The following is a 13,104-nucleotide window of genomic DNA, read 5'->3' as shown; positions in this document are numbered from 1 at the left end:
AAGTTATGGAGAACTACAGATCAGGGTTGGGTTATAAAACAACATCTGAAACTTTGAAACTTTGAACATCCCATGGACCATCATTAAATCCATTATAAAAAAAATTAAGAATATGGCACCACAGCAAACCTGCCAAGAGAGTGTCTCCCACCAAAACCCACGGAGCAGGCAAGGAGGGCATTAATCAGAGAGGCAACAAAGAGACTAAAGATAACCCTGAAGGAGCTGCAAAGCTCCACAGCGGAGATTAGAGTATCTGTCCATAGGACCACTTTAAGCCATACACTCCACAGAGCTGGGCTTTATGGAACAGTGGCCAGAAAAAGACATTGCTTAAATAAAAACATGGGTGTTCACCAAAAGTCATGTGGGAGTTCCCCAAACATATGGAAGAAGGTACTCTGGTCAGATGAGACTAAAATTGAGCTTTTTGACCATCAAGGAAAACGCTATGTCTCGCGCAAACCCAACACCTCTCATCACCCCAAGAACACCATCCCCACAGTGAAGCATGGTGGTGGCAGCATAATGCTGTGGGGATGTTTTTCATCGGCAGGGACTGGGAAACTGGTCAGAATTGAAGGTATGGTGGATGGCGCTAAATACAGGGAAATTCTTGAGGGAAACCTGTTTCAGTCTTCCAGAGATTTGAGACTGGGACTGAGGTTCACCTTCCAGTAGGACAATGACCCTAAGCATACTGCTAAAGCAACACTCGAGTGGTTTAAGGGGAAACATTTAAATGTCTTGGAATGGCCTAGTCAAAGCTCAGACCTCAATCCAATTGAGAATCTGTGGTATGACTTAAAGATTGCAGTACACCTGTGTAACCCATCCAGCTTGAAGGAGCTGGAGCAGTTTTGCCTTGAAGAATGGACAAAAATCCCAGTGTCTAAATGTGCCAAGTTTATGGAGACATACCCCAAGAGACTTGCAGCTGTAATTGCTGCAAAAGGTGACTCTACAAAGTATTGACTTTGGGGGGGTGAATAGTTATGCACGCTCAAGTTTTCAGCTTTTTTGTCTTACTTCTTGTTTGTTTCGCAATAAAAAATATTTTGCACCTTCAAAGTGGTAGGCATGTTGTGTAAATCAAATGATACAACCCCCCCAAAATCTTTTTTAATTCCAGGTTGTAAGGCAACAAAATAGGAAAATTGCCAATGGGGGTGAATACTTTCGCAAGCCACTGTATTTTCATTGTTCAGGCAAACACTTACAGTAGGTTTTGAAGGTTCTCTGAAGTGATGGTGGCTTTAACAGATATTATTAAAGGAATGTATTATGCATCATTGCTCAAAGCATCCAGGGATGAGAATGTATATGTTCTGGGAAAATGTGTGTCTGCAAGCCATTTCCAAATGCTGATGTTTGACACTTAAATGAAGCCAGTGTGTTTCTTGCTTCTTGCATCTTGATGTGGGTGTACAGGTAGGTCAATGTAATTTACACAGTGATAATTCTTTGTATGGATTATAAAGGACCTGAAGCAATCTTTATTTACTCCAAAGAGGATTTGTAAGTATACAAAACATTATGGACACCTGCTCTTTCCATGACATAGACTGACCAGGTGAATCCAGGTGAAAGCTATGATCCCTTATTGATGTCACTTGTTAAATCCACTTTAATCAGTGTAGATGAAGGGGAGGAGACAGGTTAAAGAAGGATTTTAAGCTTTGAGACAATGTAGTCATGCATTGGGTATGTGTGCCATTCAGAGGGTGAATGGGCAACACAAAAGATTTATGTTCCTTTGAACAGGTTATGGTAGTAGCTGCCAGGCACACCGGTTTGTGTCAAGAACTGCAACGTTGCTGGGTTTTTCATGCTCAACAGTTTCCCGTGTGTATCAAGAATGGTCCACCACCCCAACGACACCCAGCCAACTTCACACAACCGTGGGAAGCATTGGAGTCAACATGGGCCAGGGAGGGGAGGGGGGGACTCAATATTAGGAAGGTGTCCATAATGTTTTGTGTCCGTAATGTTTTGTATACTCAGTGTACAACACATTGGATCAAGTGTGATTGTCATAAATGTCTATACCATTCTATATACGACAACAAAAATATACGTTTTTTACGTATTCTATACACACCATATCTACACATAGTCTCTCTGACATTGTTAAAATCTTCTGATAAATAGCGCAATATTCTCTGAGCACTGTAAAAGTCTCAAGGGTGAGCCAGAAAGCTGTGATATAACCTTTTCATGGACAACGCCTCAGCACTTTAATTGTCTTTTCCCTTAAAACCGCTTGACCTTCATTCCTTTGTGTCATAATGATTTGCTGCTGCCACTGCCCTGCTCATTTTCCCCCATCAGCATCGAGACAGGGGCCTGAGAGTCTAATTGCAGTCAAAGCAACAAACAGCGCCACGTTGACAATCAGGCCTTATTAGATTCCTGCCTGCATTTCCCATTCCTGGCACACAGAGAGGCCACAGTGGAATGAAGTTCATTAATATGCGCAGCATACCAGCATATTATTGAGGCTTTAAAGGGAGGGGAAGATTGCAGTTGTTCCAACGTGACTCCATGGTCTGAAATAAATACATCAAAATACATTGATATAAAGAAAAAAGAATAGTGCAACGGGTCAATGATACAGGAGCCATTGTTTGTGCATCTGGCAAACAGATGGCTTTCTGATAAAATATTAGATTGAATGTGTTTAGTGAGGGGTGGGATGTCAGTAGTGTAAAATGTATGGATGGCTGTGACAGGTCACACATTTTCCAAACAGATTAAACAGGTAATGTGGTTAACCAGCACTAACCCACAAGCCTTTGGCCAATGAGAGGTAAACCAACTCCACTTGCAGATGGGCTGTTAATTAGTGAGACAAGACCAAGACCACATCTGCCTTCTGCTAATGTGAGGTGTCCCAGGCCTCTTGTTAAGAGATAATACAGTTATAGACACCTGCACAGCTATACAAGTTAATGATAGCCTGAAACAGAGGCAGTGAAGTTAAACACCCTGTTTCTTCCATAAGAAGTACTTGTAAAGCTTCCATACACTGCCTCAAACTAAAGATCTAGATTTTCAAAAGGATATTGAAAATAAGATGCATTATCAAGGTTGATTGGGACAATGGTGCTATTTATCAGGGTCTTCACCATTTCTACTGTTTTATGTCTTTCCCTTGGTTGTGGTACTGATTGATAACTGCAGCTGTTTCTCTGTCTAATGCCAAAAAAGAACAATGTCTAGAGACATTGACACAATGTGGAGCTGACTTGGAAATCAATACCAAAAAGAAGAGAAATTGACAGAAACGGAATTAGTTTGCCTAGGCAATAGTCAGCTTGCGCCACAGGGAACTCAAAATTGGAAAGGCTTTGTCATTCTACCCCACTGTTTATTTGTTGTGTCAAATACATTTTCCAGAATTCAGCTGGTTGATTTGTAGTCAAAGGAATCTATATTTCCAAGCATGCCTAATGATGAACTGTATTCATTGGAAGATTCAGTAGGTTCCCAAGATATAGAAATACTATGACTGAATATGAAGTCAACTGATATTCCCAAGAATACTGTAACTCTAAAGCAAAGAGGGTCCACCTTAGGCCTATGCAACCTTTCATCAATATATGCATCTTACTGAATATATTCAAAAGTATTCATTTCATTTCATACAACATTAAACACATTAAATAACTAATTAGGTTAAAATGCAATGCTCATTTGAAAGATACATTTAAGTTCCACAAGTTTTTAGCTGTTGTGACTGACCATAGAATTAAAATCAAGTCGCTTTTCCACAACGACCAATGACTGGTGTTTGATTTAAAGCGGCATACTGCAGTGCATACCACTAGTCTTGAGATGTAAATGTACAACTCGTTATTTGATTTACTCAATATAATATTGGGGAACCATAGCAAGAATCAATGGCTGTTTGATTTGATATATACTAAAAACTAGCAGTATTACCTATTTAAAAATAAGTCATATTTAGGCTGATATGTGGAGCATGTCAATCATGCTACTAGTAAGATTGTGTTAATGTAACGTTGTTACTACTGTGATTACAGCATTACTACACAGGTATAATAACATCCTGACCTAATGTTAAACCTAAAAGAGTTTAAGAAATTGTGTGAATAGGAAAGACAGTAAAAGGTATCAAACCACAAAATATATACTTTAGGGAGAACAGCATCTGCTTCCCCCGCTGTGAGGATTCCAGCGGGAGGATTCCAGTGGGGGCTATGGTGTCAAGGTGGTCCTGTCTAATCTGCTGTTCACTTTGAAGTGGGGTTCGGTACTGTGCCTGCTCTCCATCACTGTCATACAGGGTATGCAAGAGGCTAACTGTGCATCCATGCATCACAAGGCCACCCTGCACAGTCACTTGACTAAACCATTCTTGGAGTTCTCTGCTGCCTGCAACAAAGAAACACCTCCTAATGCATCACACACAGTCTATTCGCCAACTGCAAAACCCGATGACGCCGGAGGGTAGGGCTGCCGTCTTATCGACTCTCAACCAATCATGCTATTTTGTTTTTATTTGCGCTGTTGCTTTTACCGTCTCTTACGACCGAAAAGAGCTTCTGGACATCAGAACTTGGATTACTCACCTCAAATTAGACAAGGAGTTATTTTTCAATGAGTCGGACGTGAGGGACATATTGCAGACACCCGACCAGGCCCCAATCGCTATGATTCGCAGGAGAAGGAAACAGAGATTTTGAGGCAAAAGATTTGAGTGCCTTGCAGGGATCAGGTGACGAGTGCTAGCTAATCGATGGAAAATAAATGGGATGAACTGAAAGCACGAATATCCGACCAACGGGACATTAAAACTGTAATATCTTATGTTTCACTGAGTCATGGCTGAACGACAATATTAAGAACATACAGCTGGAGGGTTATACATTCTATCGGCAAGACAGAACAGCAACCTCAGGTAAGACACGGGGCAGGGGCCTATGCATTTATGTAAACAACAGCTGGTGCACGATATCTAAGGAAGTGTCAAAGTTTGCTCACCTGAGGTAGAGTATCTCATGATAAGCTGTAGACCACACTATATACCTAGAAAGAATTAATCTGTATTTTTTGTAGCTGTCTACATACCACAACAGAGCGAAGTTGGCACTAAAACCGGACACAATGAGCTGTATTCTGTGATAAGCAAACAGGAAAACATTCACCCAGATGTGGTGCTCCTGGTGTTCGGTGACTTTAATGCAAGGAAACTTAAATCAGTTAAAACGAATTTCTATCACAATGTGCAACCAGAGGGGAAAAAAATTCTCGACCACCTTTACTCCACACACAGAGACGCGTACAAAGCTCGCCCTCACCCTCCATTTGGCAAATCTGACCATAACTCTATCATCCTGATTCCTGCTTACAAGCAAAAAATGAAAGTAGGATGCACCAGAGACACGATCAATAAAAAGTGGTCAGATGAAGCTGATGTTAAACTACGGGACTGTTTTGCTAGCACAGACTGGAATGTGTTCCGGGATTTTTCCAATGGCATTGAGGAGTACACCACATCAGTCACTGGCTTTATCAATATGTGCATCAAGGACGTCGTACCCACAGTGACTGTATGTACACACCCCAACAGGAAGCCATGGATTAGATTTGCACCGAGCTAAAGGGCAGAGCTGCCACTTTCAAGGAGCGCGATTCTAACCCAGAAGCTTATAAGAAATCCAACTATGCCCCCGACAAACCATCAAACAGGCAAAGCATCAATACAGGACTAAGATCGAATCATACTACACCGGCTCCGACGCTCGTCGGATGTGGCAGGGCTTGCAAACTATTACAGACTACAAAAGGGAAGCACAACCGAGAGCTGCCCAGTGACACAGGCCTACAAGATGAGCTAAATAACTTCTATGCTTCTCTCTGTTATTATCTATGTATAGCTACTTTAATAACCTTACCTGCATGTACATAATTACCTCAATTACCTCGGCACCGGTGCCCCCGCATATTGACACATTGACTCTGAACTGGTACCGGTACCCCCTGTATATAGCTCCGCTATTGTTATTTACAGCTTCTCCTTAATTATTCGTTTTTCTTATCTCTGACATTTTTGGGAGTATTTTCTTAAAACTGCATTGTTGGTTAAGGGCTTGTAAGTAAGCATTTCACTGTAAGGTCTACACCTGTTGTATTTGGTGCATGTGACAAATATGAATATAACATCAAATCAAATCAAATTGTATGTACAATAAGGCAAAGTACTGGGTATGTTTAAAATAAGGAGTATTACTGTTGTTTCAACAGTAAAGAAATGCATATGCACTACCGTTCCCAAGTCCTCAACTGGCAGCTTCAGTTAATAGTGCCCATTAAACACCAGTCTCAACGTCAACAGTGAAGAGGCGACTCTGGGATCCTGGCCTTCTAGGCAGAGTTGCAAAGAAAAAGCCATATGTCAGACTGGCCAATAAAAAGAAAAGATTAAGATGGGCAAAAGAACACAGACACTGGACAGAGGAACTCTGCCTAGAAGGCCAGCATCCCGGAGTCGCCTATTCACTGTTGATGTTGAGACTGGTGTTTTGCGGGTACTATTTACTGAAGCTGCCAGTTGAGGACTTGTGAACGGTAGTGTATATGCATTTCTTTACTGTTGAAACAACAGCAACACTCCTTATTTTTAAACTTGACACTCTAATGTACTTGTCCTCTGCTCAGATGTGCACTGGGGCTTCCCACTCCTCTTTCTATTCTGGTTAAAGCCAGTTTGTGCTGCTCTGTGAAGGGAGTAGTACACAGCATTGTACGAGATCTTCCGTTTCTTGGCAATTTCTCGCATGGAATAGCCTTCATTTTTTAGAACAAGAATAGACTGATGAGTTTCAGAAGAAAGTACTTTGTTTCTGGCCATTTTGAGCCTGTAATAATCCACAAATGCTGATGCTCCAGATACTCAACGAGTCTAAGGAAGGCCAGTTTTATTGCTTGTTTAATCAGGACAACAGTTTTCAGCTGTGCTAACAAAATTGCTAAAGGGTTTTCTAATGATCAATTAGCATTTTAAAATGATACACTTCGATTAGCTAATACAAACGTGCCATTGGATTACAGGAGTGATTGTTGCTGATAATGGGCCTCTGTACGCCTATGCAGATATTCCACAAAAAAATCTGCCGTTTCCAGCTGCAATAGTCATTTACAACATTAACAATGTCTACACTGTATTTCTGATCAATTTGACGTTATTTTCATGGACAAAAAATTTGCTTTTCTTACAAAAAACAAGGACATTTCTAAGTGACCCCAAACTTTTGAACGGTAGTGTATGTGATACCAAAAATAACACTATCTATGCTGTACAGTAAAGTAAAATCTATGTATTAACACATTTCCAGCTTCCGGATTAGGCATACCTATGGGTATTGAGTAGGGCTGTTATGGTGACCATATTTGACTTCTATATCTACAACGAGCGCTGCCTTTTCAAGTACATAGTGGGAAACTGAGTGAAAATCTACCAAGGTCAATTGATTTCCGAGCATAAATGTACTCAACAGCTTGATTTTCAGAAGAATGGAACAGCATATTGCATGAGCTTAACCCTCCATTTGCGCTTTACCACACTAGCATGTCTATTTTCAAAAGTGCTTAACTGGAAAGTGCCTCTCCACATTACTCTACCAGCACAAGAGACTACCAGAATAGTTTGCACTCTGAATATAATGTACAAAGACTGTGCACATGTTATGCCTTAATTTAAGAATATTTTCTGAATTGCAGTTACATGGAAAGGATTCTGGTCTTTATGCAAGTAATTTGTCTGTGGCAGACACTGTTGGTCTGGGAAGGCAGCAGAGTGACACCACTGGGTTCTGGAAAAAGATACACTCTTAGAAAAAAAGGTGCTATCTCGAACCTAAAAGGTTTTTTTTGGCTAAACCTTTGAAAACCCATTTGCGGTTCCATGTAAACCCTTTCCACAGAGGGTTCTGCTTGGAACCCAAAAGAGTTCTACCTGGAACCAAAAAGGATTCTACCTCCAAAAACCGGTTGCGTCCAATTTTGTTTACATTTTACCATTGTGGCGCGTATCCACTTTCTATGCATGTACCCATGGCCCACTACCTAATCTTACACCAATACATACGATTTACAAAATGGAGTTCAAACTCAGTACAGCATGTATATCTTATCAATTCTACTTTCAGTAGTGACATTTACATTTTAAGACTATACATTTTAATTTTATTTTCCTTTCCTATCTTTTGTTGCTTCAGCAGGATTACAAATCAAAGTAATGCTTTATGGGGAGGACACTTTTTCACATGGCCTCAATTTGGGATTTTATTTCTAACAGCCAACAGTCCTGCACATAAGTAGTTTGTGTCTAATTTGAAGGGCCTCTGGACTTGGAGTATAGCAGATAGACTGAATAATTGGAGTGTATCTCACTTTATTAGAGAAGATTTGTAATGACTTGCACAAGACCCTGCTATAACCACACTAACTACTATAACCTACAGTACTGTGTCAATTGTAATATATTCATGTGTTATGGTTTAATATGGAACAGTGTCTAATGGCACTGTAATTTCAATGTATCTTTACAACGCCTCCTCAGTGGTGAGAGTCTAATGGTTGAAAGGACTAATTTGACACACATTTCTGCTATTCGTATGGAAATTGGGCCATGACGTCTTGGAATGGGGATACTTTCACATTCTTCTATTTTCCCTTGTGTTGTCCACTTCACTACAAAAGCCTCTTTGGAGGGTAATATATTTCTCTCTCTGTTTTGCTGAATACATAATTGCAATGGAAATGTTAATGTTAATAGTTATGTGGTTGAACATGGTTTCAGAGGCCTGGACCTAGAGTTTACCTCTCCTTGAATGGAACTGGTTACAAAGAAGTGCACTCATAGCCGTGACTGTGATGGTTCATGGTGGCTCCACTGTCAGAGCTCATCAGTCAACGCAAGTGGAAGAGAGGACTGTGGATCATGGGTACTGGGAATTTTATTCGTCACTTAATACTATAGTGCTTTTGGAAGCTGTAAAGCAAAATTCTCTGTATACAGTATGAGATATACACTTAGAAATGAATCAGTATTACTGCTTGTGGGATGTGGTGAGAGACATTGATTTACCTCTGCCTTTGCTAACTTAAATAACAATGGGGATACTATCCCTGATAGGGACCTCATGAATTTGTGGTTGAACTGAATGTACGTATTTGCAGACTGAGCCTACAGTTTTCTACAAAACGCGAGATTATATGCACACAGAGACAATTTTTTTTTACCACAGCATAAGTACTGTGTTTTTATTTTCAACTGAACTCTTAGTGAAGTTCAAACCTATTACTAAAGACTGACATTTTGGAAGGTTCGTCACATATAATCTACAACCTTAAACAGAAAGGTGACACTAACCAGCCAGAGGAATGTATTTGGATAAGATAAAAATCCTTCTGTTTTCATTTAAATGGCTGAGAGCTCAAGGTAATTCAATTAAAGGACATTATTAAAACCTAATGACTCATATGAATAGGAATTTAAGTTTGCAGAACTATTCTATTTGAACTTACCTGAAAACTTTCCTACAACATCACAGCCTCAAAACTCGTCTTTTCTATTTTCAAATGGCTTTTAGCCCAAAACATATTTCATGCTTGCTTCTGCTTACCAAATTATGCATTTACAGTTTTACATCACACGCAGCTGTCCACAAGCAGTGCCAGACCAATTTTAAGTATTACTAAGGAATACAGAATTATCTGACAAGTTTCCCAAGTGTCTGTATTGAACCCCATGGATATGTTAGGAATGTTGTGTCTAAAAGGCAATCAAATGGAAGATAGTTGTATTTTTTCTTAGAGTAGGAAAATACTCATGTTTTTTCAAATTTGAGTATGAAATAAGCTATGCACTAAAACTCTGTTTTACGTTACTAGAATTCCACTACTTGTTCATCATTTTTATTTATTTGTTTTAGATCACAACAAAAGGGACTTCAGAAAGTATTCACACTCCTTGACTTTTTCCATATTTTGACGTGTTACAAGGTGGGATTCAAATGTATTTAATTGTCAATTATTTACACAACATACTCTGTAAAATAAATTGTAATTTATTTACATTTCTAACAAATAAAACACTAATATATCTTGATTACATGCAAACTCCTGATTTATTTGCCACATTTTTTTTAGCAGTTTTAAATTAGTGCCTCATTGCAAACAGGATGCATGTTTTGGAATATTTTTATTCTGTACAGGCTTCCTTCTTTTCACTCTGTCATTTAGGTTAGTATTGTGGAGCAAGAACAATGTTGTTCTTTCTATCACAGCCAATAAACTCTGTAACTGTTTTAAAGTCACCATTGGCCTTATGGTGAAATCCCTGAGGGGTTGCCTGCCTCTCCGGCAACTGAGTTGACTGGGTGTATTGATGTAGAACCTTTATTTTACTAGGCAAGTCAGTTAAGAACAAATTCTTATTTACAATGACAGCCTATACCTGTCCGAACCTGGACGACGCTGGGCCAATTGTGCGCCGCCCTATGGGACTCCCAATCACGGTCGGTTGTGATACAGCCTGGATTCAAACCAGGGTGTCTGTGCTGACGCCTCAAGCACTGAGATGCAGTGCCTTAGACCGCTCGCGACTTGTGAGCCCCGAGTGATACACCATCTGTAATGCGTCTGTGTGTAGCTGGTGTAGAAGAGTCAGGTGCAGGACAGCAGATAATTTTACTCAATAATAATACAATACACATAAATATTACCAAGGCCACAAACACGGACCACAATACAATAAACAATCACTCACAAACAAACATGGGGGAACAGAGGGTTAAATAATGAACAAGTAATTGAGGGATTGAAACCAGGTGTGTAAGACAAAGACAAAACAAATGGAAAATGAAAAGTGGATTGGCGATGGCTAGAAGGCCGGTGACGTCGACCGCCGAACGCCGCCTGAACAAGGAGAGGGACAGACTTCGGCGGAAGTCGTGACACCATCCAAAGTGTAATTAATAACTTCACCACGCTCAAAGGGATATTCAATGTCTGCTTTTTTATTTTTACCCATCTACCAATAGGTGCCCTTCTTTGCGAGGCATTGGAAAACCTCCCTGGTCTTTGTGGTTGAATCTGTGTCTGAAATTCACTGCTCGACCTTTCAGATAATTGTATGTGTGGAGTACAGAGATGAGGTAGTCATTCAAAAATCATGTTAAACACTATTGTTGCACACGGAGTGAGTCCATGCAACTAACAAAGGGTTTGAATACTTACAGACTCAAGACATTTCAGCTTTTCATTTTTTATGAATTAGTGAACGTTTCAAAAAACATAATTCCACTTTGACATTATGGGGTACTGTGTGTAAGACAGTGACACAATTCAGGCTGTAACACAACAAATGTGGAAAAAGTCAAGGGGTGTGAATACTTTCGGAAGGCACTGTATACACTCCCACCCCCAACCACCCCAACACTAAAAATCTAAGAATTAACATAAACAGACCAACAATCAGTATTTCATAAGACAATATAATTGGTACTATGGTACAAGTTATTGTCAATAATAGTAGAAAAATAACACAAATGAACCCCCCCCCCCAAAAAAAAAGCAAGGTATCCTTTGTTTGGCGTTGGCTTAGGCAGTGGACATGTACTGTATCTAAAGTGTTATTGTTTTCATTAATGTTCTTGTTTTTTCTTGGTTAAATCTTGTATACGTGGTGTTGGCATCTTGGCATCCCTATTTGCATTACGTTTTCACCTTCTTTACATACATGACACACACATGCACACACACGCACATTCTCCCTCTCCTTCTCTCCCACATACACACACCCCCACCCCCACACACACGCAGACACGCACACACTCATTCATACACACACTTGCACTTCTACATTCACATACATGCACCCATTCACACACACGCATCCACCGGCACACACACACACACGTGTCCACCCACACCCCTCTGTTTAAAACATGTACATTTTATCTCCTGTTAGGGCATGTAAATACACTATTTCATAATATAATGTCATTTATTTAAACTTTTTTTTATCGTATCTCAAAAATAGTCAATTGGTTTCTTATTCTGGGAGTTATCATTTCCGTACTAAAGATTTCATTCATTGTTTCTTTCCACTTGATTATTTGTTGTGTCTGCGGATTACGACATTTTCTAGTAATGTGTTTAAGTGCTATTATTCTCCGAATTCTGAAGAGGACCCAGAAACTACTTAAACATAGGACAGACATTGCTTTGAAATCATATGCAAGTGTATGAAATCTGAAATAATAATGTGTGCAATGCAAGGTGAGTTATCTGGACATGGTATGGGAAATCTGCAGGTCTTTGTTCAGAAGGCAACACACATCATATTGAACCAGAATCATATTCAGACATTCACCAAGGACAGATTATCAGACACAAGCTGAGCTGTGTTCCTTGGATTTTAGATTTGGCAAAATATTAAGGTATCGGAAGGGAGATCTGATGGACTTGTTACTAGGCTGTCGTTTTTTCTCTTCGATCTCCAGTCAAATTGTCAGGAAATATAGGGTTTTGTATATTCGACACCTGATTTGTTGGACTGCAGGGGAAAGGAGGAATGGGTGGTTAGAGTGGATGTGGCAGACAGCTTTGTTTGTAGGAGTGAGCTGTCAAGACAGAGCCGTCCCCGGGGTGGGGGGTGGGCACCAAGAATGGACTCATTCTTTCCCTCCCCTCTTTTTCTCACACACACTCTTTCTCTCTCACTGTCTTTCTCTCAACATGCAGACAACAGGCAGACCCTTTCACTGACTGTTTATGTGTAAGACATGACAGAAAAGAGCAATGCAGAGACAAATGGTCTGTGGTAAAGACATATCAACTCAAATCCCCACTGTCTCCACGGCAGGCTTTTTTTTTAATCCAGTTCCAAGTTTGAAATCTGAACATTATGAAATCTGTCATCCATTATGAAGGCACTGACCTGAAAAGCACTCAGGTGAAAATTTGTGCTGCAACCGCACCAAGTGTATGAAATTGTATGAAATGTATGCATTCACTACTGTAAGTCGCTCTGGATAAGAGCGTCTGCTAAATGACTAAAATGTAAAATGT

This window comes from Salmo trutta, chromosome 12, assembly GCF_901001165.1.
Source record: "Salmo trutta chromosome 12, fSalTru1.1, whole genome shotgun sequence".
NCBI classification, from domain to species: domain Eukaryota; kingdom Metazoa; phylum Chordata; class Actinopteri; order Salmoniformes; family Salmonidae; genus Salmo; species Salmo trutta.
The sequence above is the reverse complement of the archived record's forward strand: the minus strand, read 5'-3'. Positions refer to the sequence as shown.